At 37.4% G+C, this 14852-nt stretch overlaps 1 protein-coding gene across 1 annotated transcript in view; it reads right to left on the reverse strand.

Annotated features, from left to right (window-relative positions):
- LOC122835259 (PDZ domain-containing RING finger protein 4-like) overlaps nucleotides 1-14852 on the reverse strand; it is a 133042-nt gene that overhangs the window by 78258 nt on the left and 39932 nt on the right. The gene's annotated exons all lie outside the window — the stretch shown is intronic.

The raw sequence follows: 14852 nt of genomic DNA on the forward strand, positions 1-14852 counted from the left end.
TACAATTGTGATAATTATATGCATTGCTTTTAAAAAAAACAGGATGACGTTTTGTTGACGTTCCAAACCACTATATATAGAGAGACTTTTCTTTTGCCTATTATTTCTGACAATCTCAAAACAACTTTTAATCAAAGCTTTGATCTAGATCAAAGAACAAGAGAGAAAGCAATTACTTCACACGATTACTGGAGTTAGACGTGAAAGGGAGTGAAATTCTGATCCGATAGCTTCTTCTCAGATATAATACACAACAAAATCCAAACAATGCTGTAATAGCCCCTTCCATGTGTCTGATTGATGATGTTAGAAAATCTAAACATCTCTCTTGGTTGGCACTCTTGAGCAATGAAAGACTCGAAGCAATAAGCAGAGGTGACCCCCACGCTGCCACTGTCTATTACCACAACATTCTACATCCCAAATGGGAGCTATTGATTTTGTAGTAACAATCAACACCAAGTTATTGAATGTCGGTAGGCAAAGTGCTCGAGTCTGCAGGCCCTTCTCCGCAACAGCTTTTCACCCATTACCTGGTCGCACCACCTCGGTAACCTTGGCTGTTTCATGGAGCTTACGACAGAGAACATTAAGTAATCAGATCCCTGAACACCTGAGGGGATTTCAACTTCAGACCTCAAGGGCTGGGGCACTGCAACCTTCAGATGTGTCCCGGGTCCAACACCTATTGCACAGTTCCATCAAGCAGGAGGGTTCTAGCACTATCAGCTCTTTCTGAAATATCCATAGCTGCATAGCCGCAACCACATGCAATGTCACTTAAATTTTTTTTCTTCCCCATTCTGATACTTTGAAATTAATCTAGTTGTCTTCATCATTTCTAGATGCCTGAATGTATTAAGTTGCTGCCATGTGAATGGCTGATCTGCTATTTGTTTTTATGAACAATTAAAACAGGTCTGCCCAATAAAGTCACTGTGGCAAATGAAACATTTATAAATCACTTGCAAAAACGGTGAAACCGCTGAAATACGCTCGCATGTTTCTAAAAGAAAGTCACAATTAAAGCAAAAAAAAAAAAAAAAAAAATCCCCTAAAAGCTTTTTATTTACTTGTACGCTGTTGGTGGAATTGCTGCTGCATCATCATCACATTTCTCAGACACAGAAGCATTGATTGGGATGAACAAACCATGATAACAAGCAATAAAATAAGAACTCTGAATCTACACAGCGGCCAAAAGTACCATTTAATCATATACGGCCGTATTTTAACTAGCAGCCATCTAATGAGATTATACATCATGGATGTAGTGTTTCATTGATTTGCGTGTTATGCCCGATAATCCTCACATTGCTGCAGGGCATCCTTGCTCATCATGTGAGACAACAAATTTGCTGTATCATAGCATGTAATACCATCATGCAATTGTGTCCGGTGTCCAATAGCACATCCTATAGATGTTTGCCGTCTTTGTAAAGATATTGTAATAGATGGAATCTACACTGGTGACCCCCATTGTGTAGACACACAGGAGCGTAAAAGGCAATAGCTGACCACATATACCTTAAATGCTCATATAAAAGTGGAGGTGGTGCAGGGGTAAGCCATAAAAAAAAAAAAAAAAAAACTCAAAGGTGCCCTCTGACCGCCTTGCTTGTCATTAAATGGAGTCTATTTCAAGGCTTAGGGTCAGCATAGGTCAACATCTCCCCTGTATGCTTTGTTGAAGAAAGGGTCGAGGTTCACTTTCCTGCCAGGACACTGTTAATATACTGGAGATAAATTAACAGCCCCCATCTGCCCTCTGGGAATAGTTTCCACCTCACAGCGCACAGCTGATTAAACCAAAAGTGAAAAATATTCCCAAATCAGCCAATGGTTTATGAGGAAAAAAAGCAACACTTTCTCTCATAGTCTAAGCACAGAAATCTCATAGCACAACCTCTGCTCCTCTAAAATAGCCCCGATTTTTGCCTCCTGGATGTGCTGTAATGACCAAAGTTTCAAAAAATTACATACTAAAAGTGTAGTTAGTAAATAATATTAATGCATAATACAAGTGTTTCTACAAGTACTAATTGAAGTCAATTCAGTGTACAAAAATAGTAATATAAAAGAAGCAAAGGTGAGGTGTAACGAGGTTTCTTGGCATGAGATCCTGCAACGTTAGAATGTCATTATAAAAACTCACTCACATCCACTGCCCATATACATTTTGTTGAACCATCAGGCTCCAAATATTTAAATTAGTGTCTTAAGTTTGATACATTGATGTTTGTGTCTTTCAATTGGAAGTAAAAAATAAACTACTTTTTCCTTTTTTTTTGCCTTGTGCTAAAAATCCTAATCCTTTAAAGACATCTTCAGGCTGGCAGACAACACCAGGGTTGAAAAGCATCGTAGCGCTTTTAAGTTGCTTATCTGGCAACAAACAGGAAGTACTTTGAACAAAGTTTCAGTTGATCATAAAGTATTTTTTAATGATATTTTGTATTCTGCATAGTTTTGGATGTCTTTACCCTCAATAAACAAATAAATATGCTAATAATAAAAGCGCTGTATCTGGCACTTTTCTGCCTTGCATTTATTCACATGGCTCACTGGTTTCTGCCACTTTCATAATGAACCTCACAGTGTGGAACATTTCCCCCATCAACAATCTCGACACCACTGCTCCCTAAGTGACACCCGTCCTGCTTCCTCTCCTCACATCATGAAGCTGCAGTTAGCAGAATATGCGCGTTTAATTCCTCGTTGTGGATCTCACCTTGCTGCGGCCCTGACAAACACTTCCAGCAGGAAATTTACAGCCGGACATTTTGTGGACTAGTTGCCCAATGCTGGAGACGCGCAGAGGTCAGCTGCAGCCAAAACTTGAGGCTGGACGTCAGCAGCAGGACGCAGTGTACCACAAATCTCCTGACATGTCAAGGAAAGACTTTATATGGCTGTTCACACTTTACTCCATTGTTAGGTTATAATCAAGAGTCTGATCATTTTTCTTCTCACTGACTGGATGTTGCTGGAAGATAAATAAAAGTCAGATAAGAGAGAATGTCTGATGGGGAAGATAAATCTGCTGGCTGCCTCACTTGATATGGGTCTAATCGCTTCAGTTTGGATTTTATGTGTGATTCATCTTCTCCTTCCCCTCTGCCCACAACATCGACCTTTTATCTTCCAGCACATTTTTCTCCACTGAGGTCTTTGTGATTGGAGAGATTAGACATAAACACGTGAAAGGGGCCTGCTGATTCAGTGCGTCGTCCAGCTTTGCTACTTAATCGTTACGCCAACATTAACGGTTCAGCAACGGTTGAACAGATCGCACAGATATGACTACATCAAACCGTTCACCTCATTGATCTTAACAGTAGTCAGAATTTACTACAAAGCCAGAAGTAGTTCTGAGGTTTAAATGACAAGTAAGAATAGTTTTGTCTTTGTCTGACCATTTTTAATTGCCGTCTGAAGTTTCCGGTCAATTTTGAGCACTCTCCACTTAATGATTTTAACGGACACTACCAGTACTCAGTGATTCTCTTGACTTTCTCATTGCTGGTAACCCTCCCATTTATCTAATTATCCATAATTTAGTGATCTCAGAGGCTACTTTCACAGACATGAGCGTCCTCCATCACTGAGCAGGAACAAAGGCTCATTAATGGGGTCTCCCCTCTATTAACGCTGAGAAGTGGAATGTAGGGATTCCTAGTATCTGCGTCGATTCAAGAACCAAAGGAAATACAAAGGTGCTGCACTCTGGGCTTGTTTGATGGTACTGAGCCAGATACGACACTACAAATAGAGAAACCTTTTTCTTCAAAATGTAAGATGCAGTTGCATTTTCTAGGACATTTAAAAAACTTTTTGACACCTTTGATAACAAGTTACTTTGAAAAAAAAATGTATTGTTACAGAAGTCCGCTTCACCCATTTAGTATTCTGACTTTATGTGTGAAAATAAATCCCACAAATTCTTTGTAATTAAAAGTCACACGTGGTGTACCACACGGTTTGATATCAGACCTATTACATTTTATTAAACGTGAATGATTTATGAATGAGTTTAAAACATCTGAAGTGTGTTTTATCTACAGATGGAACCAGATTTTCCTGTAATTTTTCACCAAACTGAGGAGTATCGTAATATTTGACATGAAATATGTTGAGTTACGTCTTTACCTTGGTAAAACTAAATGTATACGTAGAATTCAAAACTAAAAATCCACTTAAAAACTGTATGTGTGTCAAGATCTAAATGTGTTGCGATACTTTTCAAAGTAATGGGTTATTATGGCCAAAAAATACTTGCTATTTTGTAAAGTTCACTAATTGTTCCCAATTTCAATGTGTTGAGATCTGGAGAAACAAATATAAGACCAATATAAGACCATTAGTTTTACAGAAAAAAATATTTGCAGGAAATTATGTTAAAAAGCTCACCCAGCTGTACATTTTAATAATAGCATTTTACATAATATAACTTACTTCATAAAATAATATAAATCATTGGCAACATATGTAATAAACAACCTGCCCTTATTTTTCCATAAGCCGTTTAAAATCAGAAATGTTTTTGGAATGGTAGATATAAGATAATAAAAAGAAAGCAGTGACACCGTCAAACTGTCTAAAATTCATGATTCATTGTCAAAACTGTCTTCAATGATTTGTTGCACTGAAAAAACCTGTTCTGCTCGGACACCGCAACAATTCAATCAAATTTATATTAACTGAAGCTTCAGCCTAGACGCTTTCAAGTTTTTGATGTTCCTGCATTTATTTTGTTGTTGACTTTGGTATTTGTTTCCAATTAGTTCTGTGTTTGCTATAATTTGGCATGAAACAAAATTAACAAAAATATATAAATAATATGAATAATATATAACAAAATAGCCTAAGGCTTAATAAGAGAAACATCAAATGAATCACAGGCTGCAAAGTCTATCAGAAAGCACAAACTCTAAAGTGGGAAAAGAAGAAGTGCACAATTTCAGTTTTCATAAGAAGAAGTGGAGAAAAATTGATGGGCCGAACTTTGTCTTATTGCCTACTTGCTGGGGGTAATAAGAAGTTAAAGAAAAGCTTCGGGTTGTGTTTTGTCCTGCAGCACAATCGCAGCATCGTAATTACGTCACAAATACAATAGCGAAGCGCAGTTTAGGAGTATGCCACACACACATAAAGTTCAATGCACAGACACACGCAGCAGAGAAAAACAAAAGCTCAGAAGATGAAATCCACCAAAACCATTTGTACTAGTTGTGGATGATGCTTTCTCTGGTGTTTGGTGCAATTCCTGCTGCAATATCCACTAAATCTCTCCTTGAGGTCTGCAAAACTCCAATATCCAGAGGTGTGTCTAATCGTGTTCATAAAAACAACATTAAAGTCTTTCCATACTCACGTTTTAGGGTGCAGCATGTCTTATTCTTCTGTATTTCAAATAAAACATATACTTCTTTGAATTTTAGTTTGCTGATTTAAACAACCAAAGGACAATTGCAGCTTTACAACTGCAAATTAATCTGCTTTTCATTCTTCAATATGATCAATACCTTTTTTGTGTAGTTGCGTTTATTGTCCTGGAAATGTCACTTTCTTCTGAGTGTGACTATATGATTAAACTATATTTAAATTAACTGGTTTGATTTGAGTTGAAAGTGGATTAAATTCATTTCTATTATTGATGGTTAACACCTGTTTGTCTTGTAAAGTACCCTGAGAAGACATCTCTTGTGAGTTGGTGCTGCAGATATAAACAGAATAAAATTGTAATTACAATTAGAAAAACATTCATACCAATTTGTCCCAACAGAAAATGGATGGATGGATGGATGATTTGAAAGAACTGGTTTTAATGGGATTACAGCTCATCTCACCCGATGTATTTTTTTACTTTTGTGTGTTTGCCATCACTTTGGTTTGTTGTGTCGTTTCTTACTGGAACAAACTGTTTTATAGAGCTTAGTGTGATCAATCTTTCTATGTTACATTGATCAGTTAGAGCATGGCCAATATTTATAAACAATTTAGGCATGTGATCATATTCTTTAGGACTCTTGGATGATATATTTGCATTAGTCTTGGCAGTGTAGCCAAAGTGACCTTCTAATTTTTGCCATTAGCTCATAATGGGGGAAACCCAGATGTCATTTGTGTTCTTAGAATCCAGTAGAGCTCTGACCATGAGCCGGTGTAGGAAATGCATGCAGTAAAATCTGTGTCTCTTTTCCAAAATGGAATCATAGCCACTTAGTCACAAGGACACATGCGTGTTTTCGTAGTTCACCGAGTCTGACACAGTGCAGCTAATATTATGAGTTAGAGCGTAACCCAGAGCAGCTGCTTATGTCAGTAATGGGCATCAATAACCGGCGCCAGGCCTGTGGGTTGTAATTGTGTTGGACGGGTCAGTGTAGGGTCAACAGGGCATTCCCCCAACCTGTCTAATGAAGGGAGCACAACTCACTCTGCACCAATACTCTGCACAGCCATCTCCAATCCCAGGCCCCATTGCCCATGTCAATCACTCCATCAGTGGCTGATGTGTTGGCCAACCTTGCATTGCAAGAAGCCCATTACTATTTGCATTAAGCATACCTTAACTAAGACGCTGAAGTGTCTTTATTTACTTTATCAAAAGGCTAAGTATAAGTCTGCATCAGTAAAAAGTCAATCAAGGCAACAGCAATACTGAATACAATAAGGTGCATTTATTAAATTTTATTTATTTACAGGGTGACTGATGAGGGATTAGGTTGTATTGAGTCATGAACTGTTACAAACACACACACACACACCCGCACACACACCCACACACACACACACACACACAAAAAAAGAAATTCAGTGTATAAGATAATGTTAATGATCCTATTGAAGAACACAACGTAACGTCTCGAGTTTTACCACATCAGTTATCATTTAGAGCGAATCTGTCTCTCTCGTGGGCAAGAAAAACAAAAACTGAGGGTTCATAATTCATAATTCAGCCACCTGGTTATAACATTCAGCAGTGGGTGTCAGAGTCCCAGACAGCAACTATTCACTTTATTTGTAGTCAGAGAAAACATTGATCCCTCAAGACGTTTGGCAGTTTTGACATTGCGTAATTTAATAATTTTGGTTTAACCTCATGCTGGTAACAAGGTAAAGCCTAGTTGCAGGAATCAGACTGATAGTGATCATTTCTAAAAAGCAGATTTTGTCCACTGTCATTCTATGACCCAGAGGAAACACTTTACATTAATTCATCTCCTTTCCTTCAAGCTTTCTATTGTATTTTTATCTAAACTAAATGTTTAGAAGCTAAACTAAATTTTGCTTTTGGTTCAAAATATTAATATTAATATATTATTTACCCAAAATATCATGGGTAAATAAATAGTTCAAGATTATCTGAGACGTAATTCACTTCAGTTCTTAAATACTCCAAGATACTTATGAAACATCATTTGTGCTTGAAAGGAATCTTTTTAAGACTTGCTAAAATGTCCAAAAGTATAAATGATGTTGTCACTTTGACCGTCGAAAGGAGGTGAGGCAAGGCAACAAAATATAGTTGGAGTAGATTTATTTGGTGCTGCAGGTCACCATTACACCAACACCCCTGCCTCCAGTGAAACAAAGAAGCCGGGGTGACAAACAAAACAAGAAATAATTTACACAAACCTAACACAAAACAATGAATGGTACAAATAAATATTTGCATGCATGCAAATTACCAACAAACTAATCTTAAGGTCAATCAAAAGATTAAATTAAACTTAATATAACTTTCAGAGCATTACCCCTCTTAGTCGACATGGTATGCTCTCTTTCTGCTCCACCCTTCTGAGGAGACACAACTGAAAGGTAAGACTCAATTAACCCAACACCAAACAAACTGAAATAAAGAAATGAAACAAAAAGTATTTAGTCTGTAAATAAATATCAATAATCAACAGGGATGGACCCCCTGGTCTACATCACAGATGTGTTACATTTTGTCATAAAATTATGATCTCATGATTATACATGCAATCCAATAAGATAATGTGTCGGGGCCTATATTCAGCAGCAGGGGGCAATAAGTTGGGGAGGGGCAGACCGCTTGATGCTACACAAAGTTGATCAAAAATCGTGTTACATTTTTAATTAGGATAATCATGCAGTGTAAAGGTAAACTGAACTAAGCAGTAATAAGCCAGAAAACAAGTGAGACTTCATTTCAGACTGTGACGGTTCAGGATCGACTTTTACACACCAGCAGTTTAACACAGTTACAGCAGATGATTGACATTTTGCCAGTAAAATATTTGCATGTAAGAATTCATTACATCATCTTTACCCTCTTATCATGGCTGTTCTGTAATTTCAATTATTAATTATTTTTAGAATAACTCTAAAGTGTTAGTCACCACTAATTCATCGGTGTATCGCGCACCGCTTGTGTGAAGCGGCGGGGGACCAAAGCTGTTCATTTGATAGACAGATGCCGAGGGCAAGTGTGTCTTTGAACTTTCAAGTGGATTGAATTAGACTTGAGAAGCCTTCAAGAGTTTTGTGCACATAGGAAATAAAATTACGACGCACGCTTTACTGAGCATTATGTCTGACTGTGTCTTCTGATCTGAGCAGAATACAACAAAACGCTAAAGAAACAAAATGAATGCCACGCTGAGAGATGGATGGCAATTCGTTTATTTTTTGCCACTGTAACTGAATTCCAAGAGCACAGACATAAAAGCTATGAGAAGTAGCTTTGCGTCTATGTCCAGATCTAATTTTTGTTTGCCTCCAGTTGAAGCATCTCCTGTAGATCGGAGTTCTGCTGGATTTAATTTGCAGATACAGAGAGAAAAGCTTTGCCCAGACTCTCTCTTCTATGCTGAGATGCTCCATAACATCAGACAATACTACTTTTGAAAGAGTAGGATGTAGAAGATGGAAAAAGTACAACCTGCCGACGAAAGAAAGAGCCATTTATCTGTGGGAAACCGAGTTGAGAAAACATAAGTACCACATGGAAATTTTCAATCCAACTCTGTTTTGCTTAATTATTTACATAGTAGCAATAACGTCAAACGTCTTCTCAAGGAACTTTACAAGAAAATTACATCCAGTTCATCACAGTATGATTGATAATCAAGTGACTCAAGTGAAGCCTAATCAAATGGTTAGATTGAAATTCAGTAATACATTCTAGTTCTATCCAGCCAACAATACAATGAAGTTACATTTGGTAAAAGAAAAAGTTATGTAACTAAGGAAGCACAGTCCATTACACCCAGACGTTGACTTTGCAGTATCTTTTCATGATGAATAACCAACACCTCACATGAGGCTAAGGGAGCAGAACAGGCACAAAAAAAGCCATTGTTCAGAAGTACTTTCTAAAAAGTCAAAATACACAGAGTTTATGACAACAATAACTTCTTTTGTCGCTTTGTTCATGAGCCAAAATGTAATAAAATCTAGAGCGAAGTACCGGTAGTAACAACTAACAACTGAACAAGCAATTTTTTAATAAAAATGCTTGTTCACCAATAGATTTATCAGGCTTTGTGGATACATGCAAGTGAGTTTCATTCAAACCAAAAAAGAAAATTTATCACATGCTGTCCAAAACTTTTCCCAAATAAATGTATGTATAGAAAAATACATATATTTTTCTATATGTATGTATAGAAATATATACATATAGATATATAAATGCATTTAGCCATGGGGGACTCCATAACTAATGAAATAATAATTAATAAGACATAATTGCCATTAACTTAAACATAATATGAAATAAAATGCAGAAAAACTCACCAAACTGTACAGTAGGAACTACTATAAGTCTCTGTGTAACTTGGAAGATTCACTACGTGAATGTGAACAAATGGCCACATGCTCAACCAGAAGATGTTTAATTCTGTTACTTTATCCCAGCATGACTTTCAGAAGGTAGGAAGTATATTTATTTAAACATGTTTATAGGAATATTCCCTAGGTTAAAGGTCATACAAACTGAACTTCGGGTTATGCAAAATAATTGCAGCCCAATCTTTCCAAAGTAGCTGGATGAATCGACAGGACCATAAAGTACAGGCATGATTATCTGTGACTCTTCCACATTGCCCCCAGCAGGTCAGCCGAGTCTCCGTCTGGCTTGACTTCTAAACAAATTGGCTCCTTGAAGAGAAAAATGCTGTAAACCAGCCTGGTGCTGTTGCACTGATTCCCTACAGCATTTCCAACCCTGGGTAAAATAATGTTCAGATCATTTGTATTAAATGCAGCATTGAGAGCAGGAGAAGTTCAGATAGATGCTCGTTCTATGAGGCCATGAGGATGTCATTAGTGACTTTCACCAGTGCTTTCAGTATGATGAGCTCTGACTCTAAACTCCTCATTTGGAATATTGCAGCTTAAAAGATCACATAATTGATTAGCAACGATGTTTTTCAAGGAGTTTAATTAAGACGGAAGTATTTGATATTGAAAGAGAACTAGGCACAATGTTTATTCAAGATATTGCTGCACATATCAACAAGCTCTCCTAGACATCAGCATGAAGTGAAAATAACCTGTCCACTTATGAAGAGAGACTGCTCACCTTTTTATCTAGCATCTTTTATGTAGAATAACACTCCATTGGATTCCTCCTATCTGTGTCCACTTTTAAGCCTCCTGTATATATTTAGCTGTAGTCGTATATTGCCTCTGATAATGCGGTGCCAGAAAATAGATTGGAATTGTTTGCAGTCTTTTATAAAGATGGATTGTTCTGTCAATATCCTCTGGCTGGCTAGCGTTAGCTCGCCACGCAGCTTATGACTTTTCCTACCCCAGCAAAAATGGCGTTTCATGCTTTCCTGAGAATGTATGCCTGCTGCCGTTTCCATTATCCGTTTAACAGCTTCTAACAGGGGGATTTATTTCGATAAATTAGCTCCTGTATAACATGACCGTATCATGGACCATAAACTTTAAGCATGGGGGACAGCGTAGTTTGAGGAAGAAAATAGCTAGCTGAACCTTGCTTTTCGTGTGTTCGGTAGAAAGCACTACCAGCTGTGGCAAAGGCAGCCGTTTCCAAGAGAGCGCATTCTTCCTCCATTTACAAGGTTCTCCGATGTCCCACAGTAGCCATTTGCTCATCAGCTTATTACTTTCAATAGGCGTCAATGTAATTGGCTATTTCACACATGTAAGGGTTGAGCTGGCAGAGGGTAAAGGCCAGGCAACCAGGCTGTCAGTGTCCTGCACCACAGTCATCCATCAATTATTACCAGGCACGAGGAAAGCCACCACGGCCCTGAGCCGGCACTTTGTCAAACCTCATCCAGGGCACCCTGGTTAATCCATTAACATGTGAGAGCCTGAGCAGAGTACGTTTCAATGTATCTGCTTCAGTGAGTGTGTCGATAAGGTATTTGATATTACAATGTCTTTGGGGGACCTTCACCTACAGAAAGTAATCAGGCCTTTAAAATGTCGCTATCTGTTGATTAGAGAAGCAACAGTAGGCAGAAATTACACTATGTATATATTAACAGTCATGCAACTTACAAGTAATGCATGATTTTTCAGTGCAGGTTTATGAGTTCATAAAGATATTTTTAAAAAACTAAAACTTTTTTTGGTTTCCAAACTAGAGAAACGCTTTCATGCATTTGAACCAGTGCAGAAAATTATTGGATGTTTTTTGTTTTTCTGAATGCCTACTTCTAAGTTGGTTCTAAAATCAAAACATATTATCGTTTCTGTATTTTCAAAAAAAAAAGAGTCTCTATTCAGAGTGGAATAAAGTAGTTCAAGTTTTGTTCTCTCAAAATATTTTAGGCTAAACCAGAGATGATCAAATGCAGTGAGAAAATGTAGACTCAAAGAAACAATTAAACGGCCATATCACTTTGGTCCCGGACCTTCTGCCAGTGTTTTAACCAAAAACTGGAAAAGCAGAGAACATTTGAAAACTGGGATTTAACCCTTAGGTTCGATTAGGGAATTAGAGAAGCTTCTATGCACCACAAATCTCCAACACTGCTGAAACACTGAGTGCCTTTAAATCTAGATTAAAAGCCCACCTGATTAGAGTTGCCTTTCAAGCATAATAGATTAAGAATTTAACAAAGGCATTTGATTAAATGTGATGTTTCGATTGTTGATTGCATGACTTTGTGTTTTTGGTGTTTTTATGATGTAAAGTACTTTGATATGCCTTGTTGCTTAAATGTGCTATTCAATTAAAATTTGATTGATGTATTGATTCTCAACTGAGATATTAAGGAAAAGTGAAGTTAAATGGTGAATTTAGAGGACATTTCATATATTGAACCGGTTCTTATTTACTATCCATTTAGAGACAAACAGCTTCCTTTATTAAAAACATTTAACAGCTATGCTGAGTACCGAACTTTAATAGCATCAACTTTTCTAGTTAAATGAAAAGTAGGCTCAATAACATTTGAAGATCAATTATCTGAAATAATTGCCTCAGCTACAGCATTAAAACAAAACATATAGTGATTTTGTTTTCCCTTTCCATAATTATCACCCTTTATGCGAAGTAGCCTATATGTTGCAAATTATACCACCTTTACAGATCTTGACATTGGGTAAATCAAAGCTCGTCTGCTTTCCTATCAGATCTACTGACTTTGATGAACGACAAATAAATAAAACAAAATCAAATGCTACAACAAATGGCTTCCAATTGTTTTCTCCGCCTGCAGAGTCAGGAAAGAAGATGTTTGGCAGGATTTCTGCTGGTGCTAAACCACAACCCGCTCCTGAACGCCACTGAAACACCTCATCTGGACATAAAACAAATCTCTTCATCATCCTCATTCACTGCGATGCTGATTTACAAACAGCAGCTTAGGAAAGCATACACAGCGCAGGACCCTTCAGGACAAGTGAAATATGAAATTATTACCAGACAAAGTATTTCCTCCTTTGTCATCTCCCACCAAACAAAGTGTTTCAGATTCCTGTGCAACTTTCTGAAAAGTCATTTCAGCAAAGGGGAATTAGTTTCCCAGGAGTTTTAAAGTTTTAAATTGGAGTGAGAGGGGCACAGATTATATTTTCACATTTACAAACAGCAATGCCCTGGCCGTCTCTGTGCTCATCTCTGCAACAAAGATAAAAGACAGCAGGCTTCTGGTTGGCTGGCGAATTGGTTTGCTGAGTCCCTGCTGACAGGTTGTGATAGGTGTCATCTATCACCTATGAAAAGGCCTGAGGGCTCACCACACCAATCACGGCAGTGCCAGATGTTAGGACTGAGCTGCTGCTCACAAACACATGCATATATAGACACACACAAGCATAAATCACACGGACAAACACGTGCACAAGCATGCCACTTGACTTGGACGATTAAATTATACATGTGCACAATGCAGTGGTAGCAGCAATCTCATATTCTTTGTCGTCGCTTAAAAAAAATCTGATGCGTGAATTTCTGAGAAAGTCGATCAACTCGAAATCTAAGCAGATGTGCAAAACAGAGATGCCGGCATGTTTGAACGTAGTTGTGCAGCAAGACATTGCGAAGAGGAGAACAACGACTTCAGCGTCAAGTTGCTGTATGACCACAGACAAAGAAACTAGCATACCCTCACCCCATTGTGTCTGATGGACCTGCACAAACAAAAGGGAAGACAACCTTAATGCATGAGCAATTACAGCAACATCTTCACATGCCTGTGTATCCCCTCAGGGGCCAGACATTATGAGCCCACCTGTCAGATACCTTCATACTTTAGCAGGGAGTCACTAAACGCACACAGGAGTCTCAAGTCTCAATTAGACCAAGAGAAAGGAAGCAGTCTGGACACACACACACACACACACACACACACGCACACACACACACGCACGCACAAGATTTTCTCCTCCAAAAAGCAAGTTTATATGTTTTTTTAATTATTATTCTGGAAGCATGTAGATGAAAAAGGTTCAGGAAACACAATTCATGCAAGATTTTGAAGGGAAACGTTCTAGTCTGCTCTGCATTCTAGTAATGCAAGGCAAATTTATCCAGAGTAATTGATAGTACTAAGCTATTTATTATTTAGACGCCTTGGTCTAAAGAAAACATCTTTCTTATCTGAATTCAGCAGGAAAACATTAGGTTTTAATCCAGGTTTTAATGTATTCAAGAAAACTTGTATTTCAATTAACTGATTGAATTAATTGGAACTCTTGGATAAAAAGTACCTGAGTGTCATCAGCATAACAATGGAAAATGATACTGTGTTCAAGCATTAAACCCTGAGGAACTAATGATAGACTCTATTATTATTATTATTATTATTATTATTATTATTATTATTATTATTATTATTATTATTATTATTATTATTATTATTATTATTATTATTATTATTATTATTATTATTATTATTATTTATTAACCTTTAATTCAGGAAAATACCACTGGCATTTAGAGATCTCTTTCACAAGAGAGTCCTGGCCAGGACTGACCACAGCACACAAAGTTTACAGAACATTCACGTAAAAAGAGAAATAGTCAAAACAGTTATTAACAAATTAGTTAAAAGAATCCTCATTGAAAACAACATTAAGCTAATGATATTTCTTTGATCACTGCAACATTCTCAAGCTAATTTTAGAGAATATTGGACCTGCATACTGTACAACTGGATTAAATGCAGCACTGAGATCTAAGCCACAGTGAATGATATTCTCAGGGTTTCTATTAGCTGAGACCCTGATAATATCATTTAACATACGCTGTTGCTATGATGACCTCTAAAGCCCGACTGAAGACGCTTGTTGCTACCAGGAGTGGCAACAAGACTCTGGGTACCTTCATCTGATTAAAATTTGTGAATTTGTATGATGATCTGAAATCGATAAGGAAGTGAATCCTTTTTTTT

Source organism: Gambusia affinis, linkage group LG08, assembly GCF_019740435.1.
Source record: "Gambusia affinis linkage group LG08, SWU_Gaff_1.0, whole genome shotgun sequence".
Lineage (NCBI taxonomy): Eukaryota > Metazoa > Chordata > Actinopteri > Cyprinodontiformes > Poeciliidae > Gambusia > Gambusia affinis.